Source organism: Oryctolagus cuniculus, chromosome 1 (assembly GCF_051225735.1).
Source record: "Oryctolagus cuniculus isolate XC-2025 breed Fujian yellow rabbit chromosome 1, ASM5122573v1, whole genome shotgun sequence".
Taxonomy (NCBI): Eukaryota; Metazoa; Chordata; class Mammalia; order Lagomorpha; family Leporidae; genus Oryctolagus; species Oryctolagus cuniculus.
In genome coordinates this window covers 25,180,656-25,202,905 of record NC_142867.1, presented here as the reverse complement: position 1 = coordinate 25,202,905, position 22,250 = coordinate 25,180,656, and the positions used below count along the sequence as shown (strand labels likewise).

General features: G+C 37.1%; 1 protein-coding gene across 1 annotated transcript in view; it reads right to left on the bottom strand.

Annotated features, from left to right (window-relative positions):
* The window catches only part of LRRC4C (leucine rich repeat containing 4C), a 556,054-nt gene extending 541,885 nt beyond the window's left edge, over window positions 1–14,169 (bottom strand). The window contains exon 1 of the mRNA XM_070071450.2: window positions 14,129–14,169. The gene's annotated coding sequence lies outside the window, so the exon portion shown is untranslated. The remainder of the gene's footprint in view (window positions 1–14,128) is intronic.
* Window positions 14,170–22,250: the final 8,081 nt, after the last annotated feature.

The following is a 22,250-nucleotide window of genomic DNA, read 5'->3' as shown; positions in this document are numbered from 1 at the left end:
GATAACTTTAAGATCATCTGAGGAAGCTTCTGCATAAGTTCAAAAACAAGTGGCACTGGAGGGCTTCCCATTACTGGACTTGGACATCAAAGTCAGGGATTTCATCTTGTTTATCCTTCTGCAATGCCAAGATATTGTGTGGCTCTTAGCAAGAGCTGCCTTCCCCTCCAGTGGGCTGTGACACTGGATAATCTGAGCAATTAACATAGCTTAGTAATGAAAAATCTTCAAGAAAACATATAAAAATAAGCTTATAAAGGTAAAAATGTTGAATGGTACCCTAAAAGTTCAGTCTATAATAGGAGTTTCAATCCAGACTTAACACTTCTTTCTTAACTGAAATTCAATCCCTTTTTCTTCACCAAAGCTACTTTGCTCCTTTTCCTCAATTATTTTATGTCCTTTTCCCCTCTAAGTCCTTTGTTTTTCTAATTTTTACTCACATTTATTATTCAATAAGTGGTAAGCAAAGAATGCATGATCATTTTATAAGTTATCTCCACTTTAAATTACCTGATAGAAGATAACTTACAAAGGAAAAGATTTATTTTGCTTATGGTTTTGGAACTTCACAGTGCAAGACAGGAGTGGCTACATTATTCTGAATTTTAATGAGTGGAGTCTTTCAAACCTGAACAGGTTAAGAGGAACAATCATATAGTGATCAAGGAAGTAGGGGGAAAATAAACCTGGAAGCACCCTGCTCTTAAACTCTCTATGTGAATTCTCCTTATACAGCAATCTTGATTTGATTAGAGGGCTCCACCTTATCACTAATGCAATCTATTCACTTTCCAAGGCCCCACCTTCAGACAACATAATTGCATTAAGTTCTATCTTTAATCCATTAACACAAGATTCTTGGGATCAAGCCAATAAAACATGGGTTTGGAGGACATCAAATCTATGATCTTAAACATAGCAATCAAGGAGGTACCATGAAACACTAAAAACAGAAAGAAGGAAAAAAAAGAAGTCACCTTTGTCTGTGTGAAATAATTGGAATAAACACACATACACAAGAATATATACCATGGGCTTTGTAATAAGAGGCCTTGACTCTCTCTCTCTCTCCCTCTCTCTCTCTGGCACTGCCTTTCAAATAAATAAATAAATTTTTTTTAAAAAAGGAAAATGTTTTATAAGCATAAGACTGAAGATAGAGATGTGGTTCTGGGATTTAACTCTCAGTGTACACATAAAGAATTGGAATGCCTCCAGATAGGTCACCTAGCAAACAAGTTTGCTTGAAGAGGTGGCTATTGTATGTAACATATAACAGGAATAACACTTGATATTTCCAATCTCATAGTGGAAATGAGGCTTCATTTAGGGCCGGATGATACGTTTTCTAGTTCACTGAAAGCCTAAGATTTACTTTCTTCATGAAAATGCCCACAGTTATTTCTGGGAATCTCAGGCATGTCTCACATTGCCTACAACATGTCTACCCTTTTTTTCTTTGTCAAGGGGCTATTCCACAGTCTCCACTAACAGTGAGCCCCTTGGAAATACTGGTCTGAAGCACAGTCATATTCTTCTAATGACCCTTTGGATAGGACCTTCCACTGACTGACAAGGTCTCATTGGCACCTGTAATGTGATTATTTCCTTTGTAACTCACATCTTAGTATCTGGACCCACAGAGCAGCAAGACTCTAACTATGGTTAGTTATGTTCCTGTCAATCAGGTTCTTCCATTTCTGTGCTTAACAATTCAATAGACATTCAAAAGTGACTTCTCAGCAGGACCAGTCCACACCATCTTCTCCATCTCTCCTGACTCTTACTTTGTTCTGAGAAACTCTGTATGTACAAACACACATGACTCTCTCCTGATTTTTTGGCCAAATTGAAAAACTAACCACTTCTGTATTCTACAAAATAAGTTTCCTACAAGCATCAAAGCCCACCAATTCTTTGACAACCAGCCTTTCTATCTCAATTTGCATACAACTGGGTCATTCTGCTGAGCACGGACCAAAGAAAGGAAACCAATACTTATAAAGTATTTTCACATAAATTATCTTACTAAAACTTACAACTATACTTTGAAGTAGATAATATTATTTGTTCTTCTCTATTTTAAATTCATTATATTTAAAAAAAATTCTTTTCTTTCACTCCAAAGATCTTTCTTAGTGCTTTTTAGCTCAGAAAAATGGAAATGCAAAGTTTCTATTTATCCAGAACAGAAACCTCAACTTTATTCTTAATCTCTCTCATACATCCTACCTTCATCAACACACAAATTATATTTACTCAAAATATATTTAGAATCCAGCCAATTCTTAACATTTGCACATAAACCACACTGTTTAAGAAATTATGCTATTGGGCCAGTGTTGTGGTGTGGATTAGTAAAGTTCCCCCACCTCTTTGGGATGCATGCTTCCCATATCGGTACCAGCTCATGTCCTGGCCACTCCACTTCCCATCCAGCTCACTGCTAATGGCAAAAGCAGTGGACAATGTTCCAAGTGAATGAACCCCTGCCACCTATGTGGGAGATCCAGATGAAGCTCCAGGCTCCTGACTTCAGCCTGGCCTAGCCCTGACAGTTGTGGACATCTGGAGAGTGAACCAGCAGATAAGATCTTTCTCTCTACCTCTCCCTCTTTGTAACCCTTTCAAAATAAATACATAAATCTATAAAAATGAATAAGAAATTATATTCTTTCACATAGATTATTGTAATCACCTGTTAATCATTCTTTCTTCTTCCACTCCAAATTCCCTTCAGTCTATATGCATAACAGAAGCCAGAGGGATCCCACACCCTTTCCCACACTCCTCACCTCTAGAACCCCAACTACTGCACCATAGAACCAGCTACTAAATAAGTTTTTGTGTTTCTCAGACACACAAATCATTCTCCCACCTTGGGGCCTCTCTACTTGCTTCCTCTACCTGAAAAACTTTTTTGTAGGCATTTATTTGCATGTTATCCCCTCCCCTAGTCTTTCTCTACTGTATCTTTACAGTGATGATTTCCCTGACAATCAGTTTGAAATTACAATATACTCCTACACCAATCCTATTTGTCCTTTCCCTACTTAATATTTTTCTGCAGAACTTATTATCATCTAGAATAACCTATTTATTAATAGGACTTTTTTTTACTTATTTGTTTATTGACTATCTTTACCTACTAAATGTGTTTATGTAAAGACTGGGATTTGGGCTTGTGCTATTCTCTGCTATATCTACGAAACTGAGAATATTTCCTGACTCCTAGTGGGTGCTCAAGAATATTTATGTAATGACTCAATTACTCAACACATGCCTAGCAATGTCTTTGGAGAAAAATAGACTTGTGATCTAGTTCCTCCTTTATAATTTATTAGCACTTGACCTTGTGCATAAGACTCCCACAGTCACAGTCTCCTTTCCTTCATTATAAAGTAGAAATGATTTTAATAACATTAACTAAGATGACAAATGTGAAATGTCTTGGACATAGTAAACGTGAAACAAATGGTGATTACCATTGTTGCTACTGAAATATTTTTAACCTATGTGATGTTATTTTCAATCTCCATTAAATGGAGAATTTATTTTAGTGTCACACATGAATTAAATGGAACATATAAAATAATATAGGTGAAAATTTTCCAGCTCAGGATCTTGTCCATAGAAGGCCTGTAATGAATGGTTGTTTCGGTTATAGTTAATCTAGCCTCAAGATTCTTTTCAGTTCTTCTATGCACTAAATTTCTTGACTTCAAAAGTAGTTCAGCATCATAGGGAACTGGAAGGATTTTATAAATTCTAAGACTTAATATACCATGTTGCTAAAACAGTGTTTTGCCCAAGGCTTCCCTATTCAATTTTTGAGCTTGCAATGGCTGAGAATGAGGATTCTTCAAGACATGCTTAACAGCTCCCAGACCCCAAAGTAGGTGGCCCGTGCTAAACAGATTTCTTTTTTAGCTCCAAGTAAATCCTCAAGGCCTTCATTGGTTTTTATTTCTTATCAAAAGCATGAGAACTCCTAAGGAAGCATCCTTAGAACTTTTCTTCCTGCAGGTAACCCACCTGAAAAAGTATCACTGTTAGAAAAAAAATGACTTTTACATCAAAATCAATTCAATTAATTAACCAACAGGAAATTGTGTAGCATAACCTTCTTTTGCCAACTCAGAAGAATGCAGGTCAAAAGTTTTATCAGAGGGCATTGGAGCCAACTGTAACAGCCTGTACCATTCTGAGAGAATGCTCTGCACATCTCTTCCCAATTCTCTGGTCAGTGGCATCACAGTGGTGACTGAAATGGCTAGAGAGGGAGTATTTACAACAGAGGAACAGGATAACAGTATAAAATAGAGCTATTTTTTTTTTTTTTTTGGTCAGAGCTGGTTTTCCCGGACACCATTGGTTCTACTTTTTATTTCAAAGTGTATGAAATAAACATAAACATCCACTCATTCAACAATTTGTCATTTCTGTGCCTTCTCTGTACAATACACTCAATTTAGAAGTTGCTCTCTATAATAGATTCATACCATTCAGTTGAATAGAATGCTTGTCTCAGATTGTTTTACTACCTTGAAATACTGGCTTTGTGGTTTGGTTTTCTGAACAGTAAATGTGTGCTATGAAACATATTGCCTTACTGCAGAGATATTTCATTGTATTTGCAACATGAATGTGAAGTTAAAGATGTAAAATGTGAGAAACCAACCATAAGATATTCCCATGATATTTAGCACATTCATCCCTGGAGAATTACATGTTCAAAGAAAACTGATGTACTGCCAATGATGATCGTTTCACTTAGTGGGAGAAACAGGGTAGGACACATCACAGACATGTGCTGTTTTTTCCATCAAAAACATTCCAGATGCAGTAATGTAGAATGTGGCAAGGAGATTCAATCTAATTATGTTCTCCAAGTTACTTACCTATCACCTCTGAGACGTCAACTAAGCCATGTGAAGATGGCTCAGAAAAATTAGCTAATCACGTACCACACAGAAAAATTGCAGTGTCACATCAAGATGATGGAGATAATAAGTACCTATCACACTTTACACATATGTTTTTGATCTTTTTAATTTCCAAATTAGATTTTATATTCTGAGTTTAGCTTTGGAAGTAAAATGAATATTTTGTTGAATTTTTTAAAAGATTTATTTTATTTGAGAGGCAGAATACAAAGAGAGAGAGAGAGGGATAGAGATGGATGTCTTCTATCCTCTGGCTCACTCCCCAGATGGCCACAACAACCTGGGGCTGGGCCAGGCCAAAGCCAGGAGATTCTTCCAAGTCCCCAAAATGGGTGCAAAGGCCCAATCACTTGTGCCATCCTCCACTGCTTTGAAAGTAAAGTGAAAAAGTGAGAGAAGCAGAGAGACCCGGAGAAAGAGATATTTCACCTGCTGTTTACTCCCCAAATGTCTACTACAGTTGGGGCAAGGTTTAAGTGAAGTCAGGAGCCCAGAACTCCATCTAGGTCTCCAATGTGAGTAACATTCAACTACTTGGTGTGAATTAGCACAAAGCTGGATTAGAACCAGAGATAGGACTCAATCACAGGTACTATAATATGAGATACAGGCCTATGAAGCTGTGTCCTACTAGATGAGCCATAACAGCCACACCAAAATACTATAATATTTAAAATAGATAATACAATATAGGATTCTTGGGAATTAGTATTGTGGTGTAGTGGATAAGCTGCCATCTGCAGGGCCAGCATCCTATATGGGTGCTGGTTCATGTCTAAGCCATTCCACTTCCATTCCAGCCTGATAAACTTTATAATAAATGGATGAATTATAGTCCCTCCTTTGGCTATGTTTAAGAATAGAATTAATGCCATTTCAAAGAATACCCATGCAAAATCATCTCATCAATGTGTGCTGCTTTCTTGTTTATTCAACACAATTACTTTATTTTAGTTTGTGAATTATGGGATAGATGGGATTGACATTGGATACCAAGAACACCAGTCTCTATATATGGTCTAACACAAGGCTTTCAGGGTAGGCAACTGAAGCAAGAGACTATATGGGAAGAATCTGGATGATCTTAAAATATAGAAAAGTATATGGCAGAAAATAATGTGTCTGTTTCTTTGGCTTCTAATAAGGCCAGAACAATTACCACCGCTGTACATTTGTAGGGATAAGATTTATAATGAACAATTCTCTAAATTAGTAGAGAAATGTGAAATGTGAGATTATTTCAAGTAGAAATGTTATATAAACACTTTTCTGTAGAATTTTTGGAAAATAAAGACACCTGAAAGTGATCACTCTCCCTCTGCTCAACTTCTATAGCCAGATATGTGTGACGAATAATGTGCTCCTCTAGGCACTTGCTGCAAAGATGAACAAGACACCACCTTGCTGTGAGGAGACAAAAAACAACTCCTAACCATGTATGTTATAGAGTTGACCTTTTTTTTTCTGTCACTATTAAGGGTTCTTAAGTAACTTGAGAGTTATGTATCACCATATATGTATATGGTGAAATATATATAAACTCCTTAGTGTTTAGAATATTTAACATATAGGGTGCAATTTGTTACATTAATTCATTTAATAAGTGTTCATTTAATGATTAAATTAATCTCCTACTGTCTGAAGCGATCATCTCTATAACATGGTTTTATATACAATTCTACCAAATTCCACGGAATCAATTTAGTATTGATTTTTTTTTCTATTTATAGGTTAATGATTCTAACAATTATTATTTTTAAAATTTAAAAAGAAAAAGATACCCTTCACAATGTCTTCAAAACATCTTCCAAGGGACCTCTACTTCCAGTAGGATATCCAGTAGGATAGAATAGATTGCTTTTCTCCCCATTCATCCCACTAAGTGCATAAAAAATCCCTTAACTTCGTTTTTAAAAATATATATGAAAGGGCCTTGAAAGGTATATGAAAGAAGCCAGATCATCTAGGAGGATTTGGAGCCAAGTTCTGACATTGTAGTTAGTTTTTCTTGCTTTCTTTCTTTTGTTTTTGTTTGTTTGTTTGTTTGTTTGTTTTGTTTTGTTTTTTTGGCTCACACATCCCAATCTTAAAGTTATAAAGACCAGAGACCCAGAAATGCCAGCAAATACATACACTACATATTCACATGCACACACATGCAAACTGGGAGCAGGGGGTAGCATTTGACTCTTTCTTGCCAAATGAAAAGGTACTGGCTGCCTATAAATATATAGAGCTTTGACATAATCACCAATTTTCTATAGCGATATATAAGAAGAAAAAATGTAAGCCTTTTGAGTTCACCAACACTCTTGTTTATGGCGTCAGTAATCACCCTAGGCACTTATCATGAGTTGCCAAGGCTATGGAAGCCTTTTGAGTTCGCCAACTCCAATCTTATTTAGAGAAGGTCATAGGCAAAGTGGAAGTTCTCTCCTCCCTTCAGAGAAAGGTACCTCCTTCGTTGATGGCCTGTTCATTCTACTGGGATCTCACTCGCAAAGATCTTTCATTTAGGTTTTTGTTTGGTTTTGTTTGCCAAAGTGTCTGGCTTTCCATGCCTAAAATACATTCATGGGCTCTTTAGCCAGATCTGAATGCCTTAAGGGCTGATTCTGAGGCTAGAGTGCTGTTTAGGACATCTGCCATTCTATGAGTCTGCTGTGTATCCCGCTTCCCATGTTGGATCATTCTCTCCCTTTGTGATTCTATCAGTTAATATTAGCAGACACTAGTCTTGTTTGTGATCCCTTTGACTCTTAGTCCTGTCATTATGATAAATTGTGAACAGAAATTGATCACTTGGACTAGTGAAATGGCATTGGTACATGCCACCTTGAGGGGATTGAATTGGAATCCCCTGGCATGTTTCTAACTCTACCATTTGGGGCAAGTCCAATTGAGCATGTACCAAATTGTACCTATCCTCCCTCTCTTATTGAAAATGAATCTTGATGTGAATAGGATGGGAGAGGAAGTGGGAGAGGGGAGGGTTGTGGGTGAGAGAGAAGTTATGGTGGGGGGAAGCCATTGTAATCCATAAGCTGTACTTTGGAAATTTATATTTATTAAATAAAAAAAGAAGAAAAAATGTAGTATGATCCATCATACAGGTCAATAAAGCCCTGGTGGTACATCCTGATTTCTTTTTTTTTTAACTTTTATTTAATCAATATAAATTTCCAAAGCACAACTTTTAGATTATAGTGGCCTTTTCCCCCCAGAACCACCCTCCCACACGCAACCCTCCATTTTCCCGCTCCCTCTTCCATCCCATTCACATCAAGATTCATTTTCAATTATCTTTATATACAGAAGATCAATTTAGTATATACTAAGTAAAGATTTCAACAGTTTGCACCCACACAGAAACACAAAGTATAAAGTACTGTTTGAGTACTGGTTATACCGTTAATTCACATAGTAGAACACATTAAGGACAGAGATCCTACATGGAGAGTAAGTGCACAATGACGCCTGTTGTTGATTTAACAATTGACACTCTTATTTATGACGTCAGTAAGCACCCGAGGCTCTTGTCATGAGTTCCATAGAAGCCTTTTGAGTTCACCGACTATGATTTTATTCAGACAAGGCCATAGTCAAAGTGGAAGTTCCCTCCTCCTTTCAGAGAAAGGTACCTCCTTCTTTGATGGCCCATTCTTTCTGCTGGGATCTCACTCACAGAGATCTGCTTTTTTAGGTCATTTTTTTTTTTTTTTGCCAGAGTGTCTTGGCTTTCCATGCCTGAAATACTCTCATCTGGCTTTTTAGCCAGATCCAAATTCCTTAAGGGCTGATTCTGAGGCCAGAGTGCTGTTTATGACATCTACAGCAGACTCATAGAATAGTAGATGTCCTAAACCCTGATTTCTATCTTCACCAGATGATTACAATTTTTCCCCAACTTCCTGTAGTTATGTCAGAGAAAAGCAGGAGGGGCCAGGACTTTCATCCCTGCTAGGTAGTAACAAAGTCACCCTCCACAACTTGCACCTCCCTCAGTGGAGATGACATGGGCAAGATGGATTTCTTTACTGTCTCAGCAGTAGCAAGATGTCCTTATTGCTATGTATTGGGATGATATTAGAAAAGAGTTAGGAGTTTCACCACTCATCAGTTGTTATGAGGCAATTCCCATTCACAATGTTAGTGGTGACCAAATTGGTAGCAATTACAAGGTGTTACTACCCCTCCCAACAAGGGGGATAGCAGTAGAAGTCTCACAGGAGCTAAAAACTCCTGCCCATCCCAAGCAGTAATGAGAAGTCCTTGTCCACTCCTGTGTCAACTGAGGCCCAGTAACGAACATGGGTTTCTACTTTAAACTTACATACTTTTACTCCAAATTCTCTTGATGGAGCAAAACCAGAAGAAACTAAACCTAAAGTCTTAACTGTCATTCAGAGTCTCAAAACATAATACCCAAAATGTTTAAAAATAATGTTTCAAGTTACTTATACCAAGAATCATGAAGATTTTAAGTGGAATGAAAAGGACATTCAATAGATGCTAATGCCAAGAGAAATGAATGAACACCCATAGCAATAAATAAACTTTGACCAAAGTTTCATACCTTACACAAAATGTAACCCAAAATTGATCATACACCTAAGCTTTTGTGTACATTTTTTATGGGAAAAAAAGCATAGAAAACAATTTGTGGGGTCCAGGACAAGACACATAATTGTTATGTTGAATACTAATAACATGATCCATAACAGGGAAAAGTCATAAATTAGACCTCATCAAAATTAAAAACTTTTGCTGAATAAAAGGCTTCTTAAGAAGATAATAAATCAAGCTACAGACTGGGAGAAAATATTTGCAAACAACCTATCTGTTGATGACTAATGTCAACAATATATTTTTTCACATCTCCAAATACAATTGTGAAACGATAAACAATCCAATTATAAGCTAGAAAGATACATGAACAGACATTTTACTGAAAGTTTCATACTGAAAATGACGTATGGCAAACAAGCACATAAACAGATGCTAAAAATCTTATTGAGGAAATGAAAATCACAATGATAATGAGACATTTCTAAACACATATCAGAATAACTAAAAATAGTGCCAACACCAAAAGATGGTAAAGATGTTGACAAACTAGATGACTTGCACATTCCTAATAAAATGTAAAAAGGCATAGTACTCTCTCAAACTCTTTGGCAATTTAATCTGAGTATTTTTCCCAAGAAATAAAACTTACATCCCCAGAAATATCTGTACATGAATTCTTACAGAAACCTTTTTGGTAACATCCTCCAAATGAAAACAACCAACATATGCTCCAAGAAGTATACAATTAAACAAATTTTGGAATATCCTTGCCATTGAATATTATTACTCAGCAGAAAAATGTAAGTATAAGAATGTAAGATGTACTCAATAACCTGGGTGAAACTTCAGATAAGTGTGGTGAATGAAAACTGATCTGAAAAAATACATACTGTATGATCTCATTTATATAACATCCTTGTCATTACAGAATCATAGAAACTGAGAACAAATTAGAAGTTGCCAATGCTTAGAAGGATTTTATAGACAGGAATGAAGTGATGTGGCTATGGAAGGGCAGTATGAGATAATTTGGTGTTGACATAAATGTTCAAAAGTTTTACTACATTAATTTAAACATCTTGGCAATATTATTTTACTATGTAGTTTTTCAGGATACTATTAGATATAAAGGGGTAAGGGTACATGTGGGATTTCTTTGTTGTTTCTTACAACTACATGTGAAAGTACAATGATTTAAAAATAAAACTTTAATTAAAGAGCCAATCATTGGGGCTGGAGCTGTGACATGGTGGGCTAAGATGCCACCTGCAGTGCAAGCATTCCATATGGGTGCTAGTTCAAGTCATGACTGCTCCACTAACAATCCTACTCCCTATTAATGCACCTGGAAAAGCAGTGGAAAATGGCCCAAGTACTTGGGCCCCTGCACCCATGTGGGAGACCTGGAAGAAGCTCCTAGCCCCTGGCTTCTCCCTGGCTCAGCCCTGGCTAATGTAGCCATCTGGGGAGTGAACCAGTGTATGGAAGATCTCTCTCACCCTCCACCCCTGTTTCTCTCTGCCACTGCTTCTCTGTAACTCTGGCTTTCAAATAAAGAAATACAAATCTTTAAAAATAAAGAACAGATCATTAACAGTATCACACCTATACATAAAAGTATCAGTCCATATCCCTGTTAACAAAGTGTCCATATTTTCTATTGTATTACTTTGTAATCAACTTGCTGATACTCCTTGATTCAGCCAGGAAAGCAGTAGACCAATCATCAGGCAATCATTAGTTAAGTTCTCAACTATGGTCTCTGGGCTGGTGTTATGGTGCAGTAGGTTAAGATACCACCTGTGATGGAGTGGTTTGGGTTCCAGCTGCTCCACTTCCTATCCTGCTCCCTGCCAATGTACCCAGGAAGGCTGCAGAAGGTCCAAATGATTGGGCCCCTTGGCCATGTGTGAGATCCAGATGAGACTCCTGACTCCTGGCTTTGGCCAAGCCCTGGCTTCTGTGGCCATTTGGAGAGTGAACCAATAGTTCCAACATCCATCCATCTCTCTTTCTCTCCACCCCCATCTGTAACTTTGTCTTTTAAACAAATAAATAAGTCTTTTTAAAAAATCTATGATCTCAGGAATCAGATGAACTGAGACAATTATATTCTCCCTTTAGAAAATTAAAACATGCACTGTCACACCAACATCTTTAAACATAAATGAAAACACAAGAAACAGTGGTCTCAATCAACTTACTATCTGTCAGCTCAAATTTGCCCTCCTCACTTTTGTTTTGAGATGGTGGGGTTGGCTCCCTGCTAATTACACTTCTTTGTCACTTGGCTCCATGTTTCTGTCAATATAAAGAGCTAAGCAAGACTGGGAAGTTGATGGGGAAGAGAAAACTTATTTTGGGTTCTGACAGGGTCACCCATACAACTGTGGGTTCCATTTTGTATCTTTTGTTCTACATTCCTGGTAACAGTGTATCTGTCCATCTCTCTAGTAATGCAACAGCCATAGCTGGATGGTACCCCTTCCACACACATGTGATTCCCTTTCAGGTCTTCAGTCAATGACTTTGGCAGTGTTTCAGCTCTGTGGGGCTCCCAGTCTGAACTCCTGGGGGACCATGATCAGCTGGTCCTTCTCCTAAAAATTATGAATGCCAGTTCTGTAAAGTTTCCCACTGAGCTTCCAAAGTTCCTATTCCAAGGACTCCTGAATTCCAGTTCTGCAAAGCCCCTCCCCAAATATTTTAAATTCTAATAATCTCAAGGTCTTACCTTTTGTCCCTGCAGCCAGGGCAGTTACTTCCTATAGTTACTGGCTTTGTGATTACTGTCTACTTTTTGCCTCTCCAATTCTCTAATAACTGGCTAATAATTCTTGGGTAATTTAATCTGCTGAGATATCTAGTGTGGTTTCCTGAATATAACCTGACTGACACAAGTAGTTAGTAAAAAAAGTTGAATCTGATGAAAGTAAAGGTTTCTAAAGAGGTCATGAAATGCTATGTCTTAGGCAAAATTATGAGAGAAGCAAATATAAAAAACTACGGAAAATAATAAGAATTTTTTTTAAAAAATGGACTCTTAAATACAAAGAGACATGGAGTACCTTCTATGAAGAAGATACAGCCCATTTTGCTCATGAGAATAGTACACACTAATAAGAAGTTTCTAGAACTACCTTTTTGTTTATTCTTGTTTTTGAAGCCTGTGTCAGTTCTAGTCCATGTGTGTCACCAGAGTAATTCCCTTTTATCTGCTCATTTCAGTGAGTCTTTTTTTTTTTCCCCATAAGCAAAATAATCAAATGGAAACAACAGACTCCCATTGGTATAAACTGAAGGACCAAGCTTAAAGGCAGAGAAAAGCGAGAATCACATATGCTAAAACAAAACAAAACAAAAAATCACTTCAAGTTCATGTTGCTCTTGAGTGGCTGGTTCCTTATCTTTCTTTGTCTTACCACTGCTCCCTTCTCATCTTTACAGAGCACTTCACACTCAGCCAACACCTCCCTGGCTATGCTCTTATGTGACTCTCCAAACTAAATGGACTCTCTGAAGATAAATTAGCATATCTTCTATTTAGCTTAATCTACAGAATGCAATGGAGTGGAAGAAAGTGGTTGTCTTCTGGGAAGACATCTTGTGTTCTGAAAGCAGGACAGATAGCTGTTATACACACAACCCAGAGACAGCTAAATATTAACAGGAAAACACATGAGTAATTCTTCCTACCTTGGTTCCAGGTTCACTCACAACATTTCTACTTATCCCTAAAACAGCATGAATGATTCAAGTAAGCATTTGTCAGTTAAAATGGCAAGTACAAACTTCTCCCTTGCGATGAATGGTGCTTAATGTCACTGCAATTTGATCTTTTTCTTTTCCTCGTCAACACAGTGAAACCCCACAGATGAATGAACAGATTGTTTCTGTTTCACAAGCTGGGTGGCTCCTATTTCTAGGCATGAGTTGCCTTCAGTCTTGATGGCACATTTGGCTATAGAGGATGCCACAACCCATGCCCCCAGCTCACAAATCGCTGCTTGTTTTTGAGTCACTCGGACTTTCATTCTTTCCTGCTGGTTTGTTCAAATACAACTTTTCTAATATCCCAATAGCAAATATTTCCATACTGTCACACATCAAACTTTCCAAACTCACCAGATTTTCAAAGAGAGAATAAAAAGCCAGCTACCTTTCCCAAATGCTTTGTTCATATTAATGACCCAACCACTGCCCCAGTTTCAAAAGAGGAGGAGAGCATCACCATTTGTCTTTCTGTTTCACTCTGAATCCTAGGCAGGCCAATCTGCCACTCTTTCAACTCCCGGGGCAGCATGCAGAAACATCTGTTCATAGAACAGTTTGACTCTCGCCTTTATGCATAAATCACTACTAGTAAAAGTTTTATGAGGTGAGTCCTTTTTCCTCCTGCTTCTTCCTTTAGTAACTGACTGAAGCCCAAGTGAGCAAAATGAAATGGCCAGACATTTAGCCATATGCTGGCATCCACATGTGTAGTATGGGAGGGAAGAGAAGCTGTCAGCTGTACCAAAGGTACATTGTAATTATCTGAAATGTAATTAATAAACCAGTCAATGAATCTTTGAAGGATTTTAGCAGAGTAAATTATATTTCTCACTTACCTATAGCAAATTGTCCATGGACCAGTCTCCCTGTTTGTGAATCTTGGATTCAGTTAATTTATTGAGATTCCAACATAGTTTCAGGATGTTTCCATATTGTTAATCTATATAAGTTATTTCTGGTCTTCCAGCAACTCCTATATAAAGTAGAATAAGATAATAAGGATTATACAATGCTCAATAAAGTTTGGTTCATTTTTAATACCACCTCAAAATTGACTATGCTTGTTATTTGTAAAAGAGAAAGCTATGGTATGAAACATTTTTCTTCAAAGACTATATTTCAATTCACGTTATGGTGGATTTGTACCTACAATTACTTATAGTAAAATCCAGGTGAATGGTAAGGGCTCAATACCTACTTATCGCTTAGAGAGTCAATATAATAGGATTGATTACATTTTGTTAGTTATTACCTGCCCTGAGAATGAGAAAAGGAATTTAACACCTGTGAAGTTACCTTGGAGTGGGGCTGTACTGGTTTACATATATTATTGTATTCAATCAGTATAATCACCTTTGTAAACAACTAGTAACCACCTAGCTGGCAGGTGTTCTTATTAGCCTCATGTTATAATCACAGAGGAAATACTCTGAAGTAGGGGAAATCAGATGTTAAGACCAGTTCAACTGAATCCATGGCTACAACACTTTCCTCACCCAAATGGGGAACATGAGCATAGAATATGGCTCTATTTCTATAAAAATTTCAAAATATTTTATACATGGATTCTTGCCTCAGATGAAAGAAAATAATTATTTGGGCATTAGGTTATGGAAAATTCCAAGCAAAGATTGATAATAAATTTCATGTCATATTATATCAAAATTATGATCAAATTGCTTAATCACTATTAAATAAAATTTGAGGAAAGTCATTGCTTTGGACTAAGTTCCTGCCCTAGACCTCAATAAAACAGACTGAAATGGCGTCAATCCTGACAAGTGCAATGACATCAAACTGAAATTTTATGAGCAGGACCATTTTTAAACAAGTCAGTTTTTTTTTTTTTTTTCCCCAAAGGAAACAGGAAACTCACAGTAATTATTCTAATAAACTCTAAGTTGGCATGGTAGGACACTGTGCCTATTTAAATCCTTATAAGGAAAGTAACCTGAATAAACTAATGTTGACCAATGCATTTTTTTTATATTTTGTATTATGCTGTTTCCACTCAAACTACCTTAGAAAAACTGATTCACCATGCTTAAGGAGCACTTTTCTCCTTTTATAGATTGGGAGATTGCTTAATTTATGAATCACTAACAAAAATTAGTTAGATATTCAAACTATTCATTGAAATTTTGTTCTTTGACACCACATACTTTTTCTTTCCTTTATTTCATTTGTTTTGACTTTAAATGTCCACATATCTATTTTGGATTCAGAGGCCTTTTTTATTTGACAGATAGGGAGACAGAAAAAGCTCCTACCTACTTGCTCACTCCTCATACACCCATTACAGCCCCAAGTGAGCCGAGCCCAAAGGCCAGAGCACAGAACTCAATGCAGAACAACAAGGGTGGCGGGGACCCTTGGTTGGGACCCAAATCCTTGAACTAGCACCACTGGCTGTCAGAGTCTACATTGGCCCAGAGCTGGCATCAGGAGCTAGAGTCAGTTGATCATTGAAAACAGGTACTCCAATGTGAGTTGTAAGAATCTTAGCTGCTAGGCCAAAAGCCTGCCTCCTTCACAGATTGCTTTAAACTAAGTTCAACAACAGCATTTCATTTGCATCTAAACTGTGTTACTTATTTAACACTCCCTTGTAGTTCATATCAGGCAGTTTTTAAGAAATCAACAGCCTGGGATTCCTCTCTGCCTGACCCTAGATGATCATGATGACAAAACAAAGTACCCCTTGATCCCTTCTTGCTCCAAGAAATAACAAAAATCTCTTGTGCCTCATAAACAAGAATAATCCTTCCTCTTCGGAAATGCTTACTTGTTTACTTGCAGCCAATCAAGACTTGTTAAATGTACCAAGCTCCAATTCTAAGTCAATTCATCATAGGTCTACAAGATACTCAGGCTACGACTGCCATCATGTCATTGTTATAATTCAATAAGAAAACCATCGATTGGGGGCCTACTACATAATAGGTCCCAGTTTTGTTATCTCCATTCATTATACAATTTATTCATGTAAAAATTGGTGCTCTACTGGATAAGTATTCATTGTATTTAGCATGCCATTCTGATTATCTCATTCTGATTCTATGGAAGAATTCTATAGGACTTGCAATTCTGTAGTTTGTAAATAATGACAGGGATGCAAAATAATTTTCCTCTGTAGATAAACAAATTTTCTCTTGCCCAGTAGCGGTTCAATTGACTTCCTTCCCCACTGTGGAAGAAGTTATTTACACATGCACTTCAATATTCTTCATCTATAAATGTATCTTCATTTTGATTTTCCTTTGAATTAGTTTTAACCCTCCTGGGTTTCTCATTGATAAATTTGTTTTGAAAAACCTTTAACACCTGCTTATTTTATATCTGTATGAGAGTAGTTACTGCATCTTTTTGAAAATTATCTTTGACTAGTCTTTAAATTAACCCTGTGGGGAATAGATATGTTGAGTACATTTTATAGACAAAAATCAGCAAAGCTCAGTGGTTTTTCCTAGTGCCACAAACATCCCCTGGCATCTCTTGAAGGTTAGATACTGTTAGAAGCCAGAGCTGCAAAGCTGAGCAAGTTTGTCTATGTTCTCAAAGTCAGGGAGAATGAATTGTTATCGAGTTGTGCCTGTGTGTAAGATGTTTTCATAGATATTCAGAAACTAAAAACTTAAAATTCTCACTATCCAAAATTCATTCTATCTTAAATACCAACCTCAAATGGATCCAAAAAGGTTATATTCCTTACTGTCTGACCTCACTCTATAAATGCTTGTAAACCAAATTTAGAAACCATATGGATTTGAAGAGAGAGATATTTGATTACTATCTCTTAATCCTTAAGGTCACCTTGTAAGGCAGGCTTTTTCCTCATTTGCGTATATAATAAAAAATGGGCTTCAAGAAATTGATATTTAAAAAAAAAAGCACTTAAGAATGGGAAGAGAGAGAGCAGTAGTAAACAGCCCAGTGTCTCCAGTTTATGGATGGAAAAGCAGAATTTAGGGAGGTAGAGTGAGTCTCTAAAGTTTTCACAACCACCTAGCATCAGCCTATCTCTCCAACCAGTGCTTCTAATTTCTATTACATCTTCCTTCTTATCTGGAGCCAGCAATGAAGAAATATGGACCAGGTGTTTGAATCAGTAAGAAAGGAGGGATACAAATTTTCAACATTTGTTCAAGGTTTTCAGAAGGATCCCAGGGGCTCTTTCCAACCTCACTCCCTTGTTTACTATCCATCCAGCTGGTCTGAATACTTCTGTCTGAATTCATTTCTCCTTCTCCTTTTATAGTATAATTTTATGTGTTTGAAGTCTTATCTTTCAATAATAATCATGTGTTTCTTTCAATTTTTCGAAATGCAGTGACTATCAACAATAAGACAAAGGCTATTTAAAAGGTTAAGTATCTCCATGGCTGAATTTAATTATCTTGAAGAGGGAATTGTGTTTGCTAGTATCAACCTGGAAATACAACAGAAGGATATATCTAGCTTTAATGAAAATACGGATATGTACTAAGTATTATTAAATCCATAATGTCTTCTCAGTAGGATAAGAATCAAATTATAGGGTTCACAAGACAGAAAGAAAACACGATAGGAGTTACTTGTCATGAAAGTGTGTTGAATCACTTTCCTAAGTTCTACTGTTGCCCATGGAAATTGAGAGCTCTAGCAAATCTGCTGTTCTGGTAGTGTTGCTCTTTGCTCACTAATTCAATTGTGAGCTGCCTCTGTCAACACTTACAGGACAGCCCCATTTCTTTTTATGTACATTGGCACAATGTCTGGGCAAGTCTTGGGTTCTCCAGCAAAGTAAACTATCTTTTAGTAGGTAACAGTAGCATAGTCCGGGAACTTCAGGACCTGTATACTCATAAGTGCTACACCATAAAAGTCAAGAAGCTTGCATGATTTTCTTCCTTTTGTAGCCCACTAACTCCCATCTTTTTTGTTTTCCCTCCCATCTTTTTCTCTGTCTTCCCTTGTTCTCAATGTTATTTTCTCTCTTTTCTTGATTTTCCTCCTCTGCTTTCACACACATATTTCTATGGGCGAAACTGTGGTCAAAGGTATTGAATGAATAGACTTATTGGTTTTTTTTTTTTCAGATTTATTTATTTGAAAGGCAGAGTTACAGAGCGGAGGGAGGGAGGGGGGGAGGGAGAGAGAGAGAGAGAGAGGTATCTTCCATCTGCTGGTTCATTCCTTAAATGGCCAAAACCAGGGCTGAGCCAGTCTGAAGCCAAGAGCCAGGAGCTTCTTCCAATTCTCCTACATGGGTGCAGGGGCCCAAGGACTTGGGCCATCCTCCTCTGCTTTCACAGACACATTAACAGGGAGCTGGATCAGAAGTGGCACATCTGGGGCTTGAACCAGCACCCATAGGGGATACTGACATCACAGGTGGCAGCTTAACCCACTTGACTTATTTTACATCATCTTTCAACAAGCAGAACAGACACTGTCATCAATGTTCCTTAGTATATTGAGAGTGCTTATACACAAAAGTGGCAATGACAGTCAGGTCTCTGTTTGTTTGTTTGGTTTCCTTTTTGAAAAAGAAGCAACACATTTGTCCCTTGATGCACTCTGTTATTTTGTCCTTTCTGTCATTCACTGCACACCTCTTACATTGGGTTGATTTTGTTTCAGGCCTTCACAACCTCTGGAAATTTTCCCTTAGAAATTTACTACCATCTGTTCCTTTCCAAGGCCTCAAAATTCTAATGAAGTTGTGTACTGTGTAAACTATGCTAATTTCAGTCATTTTGCAGATGTCCAAGTATATTGCAGGTTTCCACCTAAAAGTGTTATTTCCCTCTAGAGTCAAAGGTACTTGGATGAACTATTGCTCCTTTTGTTAAAAATAATCCATGTATCATGAGACCACTACATTCAAAAAATTTCTACCAGGAAAACAGGATCCACTGGAGAAGTTCCTAAATTGAACAATATTGAATTTTGGCTTGTATTCACAATCAAATGATGGAAAAACATTCTAAAACTTAACTTTTTCATTAGTCATAATCTCCTACCTTAGTGCATTTTAAATATTTCTGATTTTATTTTCATTAAACAGGCTTTGATCTGCCTACCTCTGAACTTCCAGAAATGCAACTTGCAAAAGGATTTTTCAAGTATTCTTGCATATAATCCTCAAGGCAATTTAAAAGGTTCTACCTAGAATGCAGGAAGAAACTGGTGTTCTATAAAGTTACAAGGTATGATCAAGGCTTTCCATTCATTGTCTTGTTTCACATGTATTAATACCCCAGTTTTATGACACTTTTCAAATTCTCTTCACGTATAGCACAAGACTTTCCTTTTTTAAAAATGTGGAGTTTAATGACTGGCCTAAGCTAACCTTTCCTTGTGTAAACATCAAGTACTTAGATGTACACATGTGATGCACAGCAGCAGATGCTTCAGTCATGCTCCCTCTAGGAAAAATAAGCAGATTCCCACTTAGCCTTGTGACCACATAATCTGTGAGATCAATATATTTTGATTAAGGGCAAAGAGTAACTACAAGACATATGCAATGATAAAGCCAGATTATTTCCAGATGGAAGCAGGGTGCATATTGACAGTTTAATAGATGCATTCAATCACTGAGGTCTTTCCATGTATGTGAGTCAAAACACTAATATTTCCTGAAAAACTAAACTATGTCATTAAAATAATGCAGGAAGTTATGCTACAAGATTGCAGACAAATGGTAACTCTTCCTTTTATGTGTCCTGTATTCCATATGTAACAGGGAAAAGGTTTGGTTTCCCACAATGGAAAACTTGGTTTCAGACTTGTATACAATGTTCATAATACTTAATCTTCACTGCTTTCCACAAAACGCATTTGAAAGGAAACTTAAAAGAGTTACATTCAAGACGGCAGGTTAATATTTAAGTACAATGACCATTCAATAGTTAGAACTCTTCATTTTCTTCCCCCTTGAGAGGAGGTTTGTCCTAGGGTTCTATTCCAAGGGGCCACATTCTGTGTCTCCAGTTGTATATTTTTCTACATGGTAAACCCGAGTCTGCTGAATATAGCACAGAACAAGAGTTTAGGGAATGAGCATATATTGGTTCCCTCCTTATTTAATGGGCTAAGGCACTCCCACAGTTTTCAAGTCCTTGCATAAATAAATGTTAGCATTTCTTGCACAATTTGTCCAGTCTACATTTGATCTGAAAGTTACTTTGTTTCCATTTACCATGATTATTTCACAAGAATGTATTTTCCCCATTTGAGTGTGAACACATAATTTATAATGAAAGTTAAATCAGAAATACTAATGCTAAAAACAGAACATTTGCCAACCATATCTCAGAAACTAATATATTTAATAGAGAATCATAAGACCCAAATTGCTAAATATAAGGAAGGGGGAATGTATAATCTTCTATTATTGTTTTACTGGCTATAAATGAATAAAGGCATTCTTTTATCACATCTGTGTCATCAGCATTCGAAATTTCAATGGGACTTTTGATATAAACATACAATCAAAAGCTGAATTATTATATTTATAATGGCAGTTTCCTATCTGTTGTGTTCAATCACAGCATGATAAACAATCACAACTCATATAATTCAATAAAAATACAATATGTTGACTTCTGGGGCCAGAGCTGTGGCATAGTGGATAAAGCCACCGCCTGCAGTGCTGGCATCCTATATGGGCACCAGTTCGGGTCCCGACTGCTCTACTTCTGATCCAGCTCTCTGCTATGGCCTGAGAAGGCAGTAGAAGATGGCCGAAGTCCTTGTGCCCCTGCACCCATGTGGGAGGCCTGGAGGAAGCTCCTGGCTCCTGGCTTTGAATAGGTGCAGCTCCGGCCATTGCGGCCAATTGGGGAGTGAACCAGCAGATGGAATATCTCTCTCTCTCTTCCTATCTCTCTCTCTCTCTGCCTCTCCTTCTCACTCTGTATAACTCTTTCAAGTAAATAAATAAATCTTTAAGAAAAATAATATATTGACTTCTAAAAAGGAACTGATGAGAGTATCTTTTTCTTTCATCCCTAATATCTATTTCTCAATGGTTTGAAACTAAGTTAAACACGTTTATGTTATTATGGTTAGATGCTTAAGCCTCACCAGGTTAGAAAAACCTCAAAGTAATTTGACTAGGGCATGCAATTATGCCACACCCAACAACTGTTTCAACTAGATTTTCCAGGTAAGTTTGACTTCAAGACAAATTGAAGCTATTTTTTCATTTGGAAGGAAAATAATATTATAATCACCTGCAAGCATTATAAATCAGACATAGTTCAAATGCAGATTAAAAATTACTGACTTTCTCACTTTAAAATAGTTACTCTCTGAGCTTATTTTCTCTTCTCCAAAGTGGAATTATAATGATATTTAATTGAAAGGCTGTGGTCAATATTAAATGAGATCTGTTGAAAAGAAAAAGTACTACTTCTGATATATTATAATGTTCCATTAATTATAGCTATTATTTTTAATCTAACCAACAAGTGCTTTTTTAAAAGGACAGATTTATTTTTAAATTTTCTTTGAAAGAATTACAGAAATGGAAGGAGAAATGGAGAGGGAGAGAGAGAGAGACAAAGAGAGAGAGAGAGAGAGAGAGAGAGAGAGAAACAGAGATCTTCCATCTGCAGTTTCACTCCCCAAATGACTCAAATAGCCAGGACTGGGCCAGGCCAAAGCCTAAAACTCCATCTGGGTCTCCCACATTTATTGACAGGGCCCAGGCACTTTAGGTCATCTGCTGCTTTCCCAGGTGCTTTAGGAGGGAGTTGGATCAGAAGTGGATCAGTCAGGACTTGAATTGACACTCATATAGAATGCCAGCATCCTAGGTGGCAGTTAAACCTGTTGTGCCACAATGCCAGCATTTATGCCTCCTAAGTGCTATAAATTGTTGAAAAATATTCAAATTAAAAAAAAACCTTTAACCTTTGTTGTTAAGTCTGTATGTCAACACTGCCACCTTGTTATATAGAATTGAAA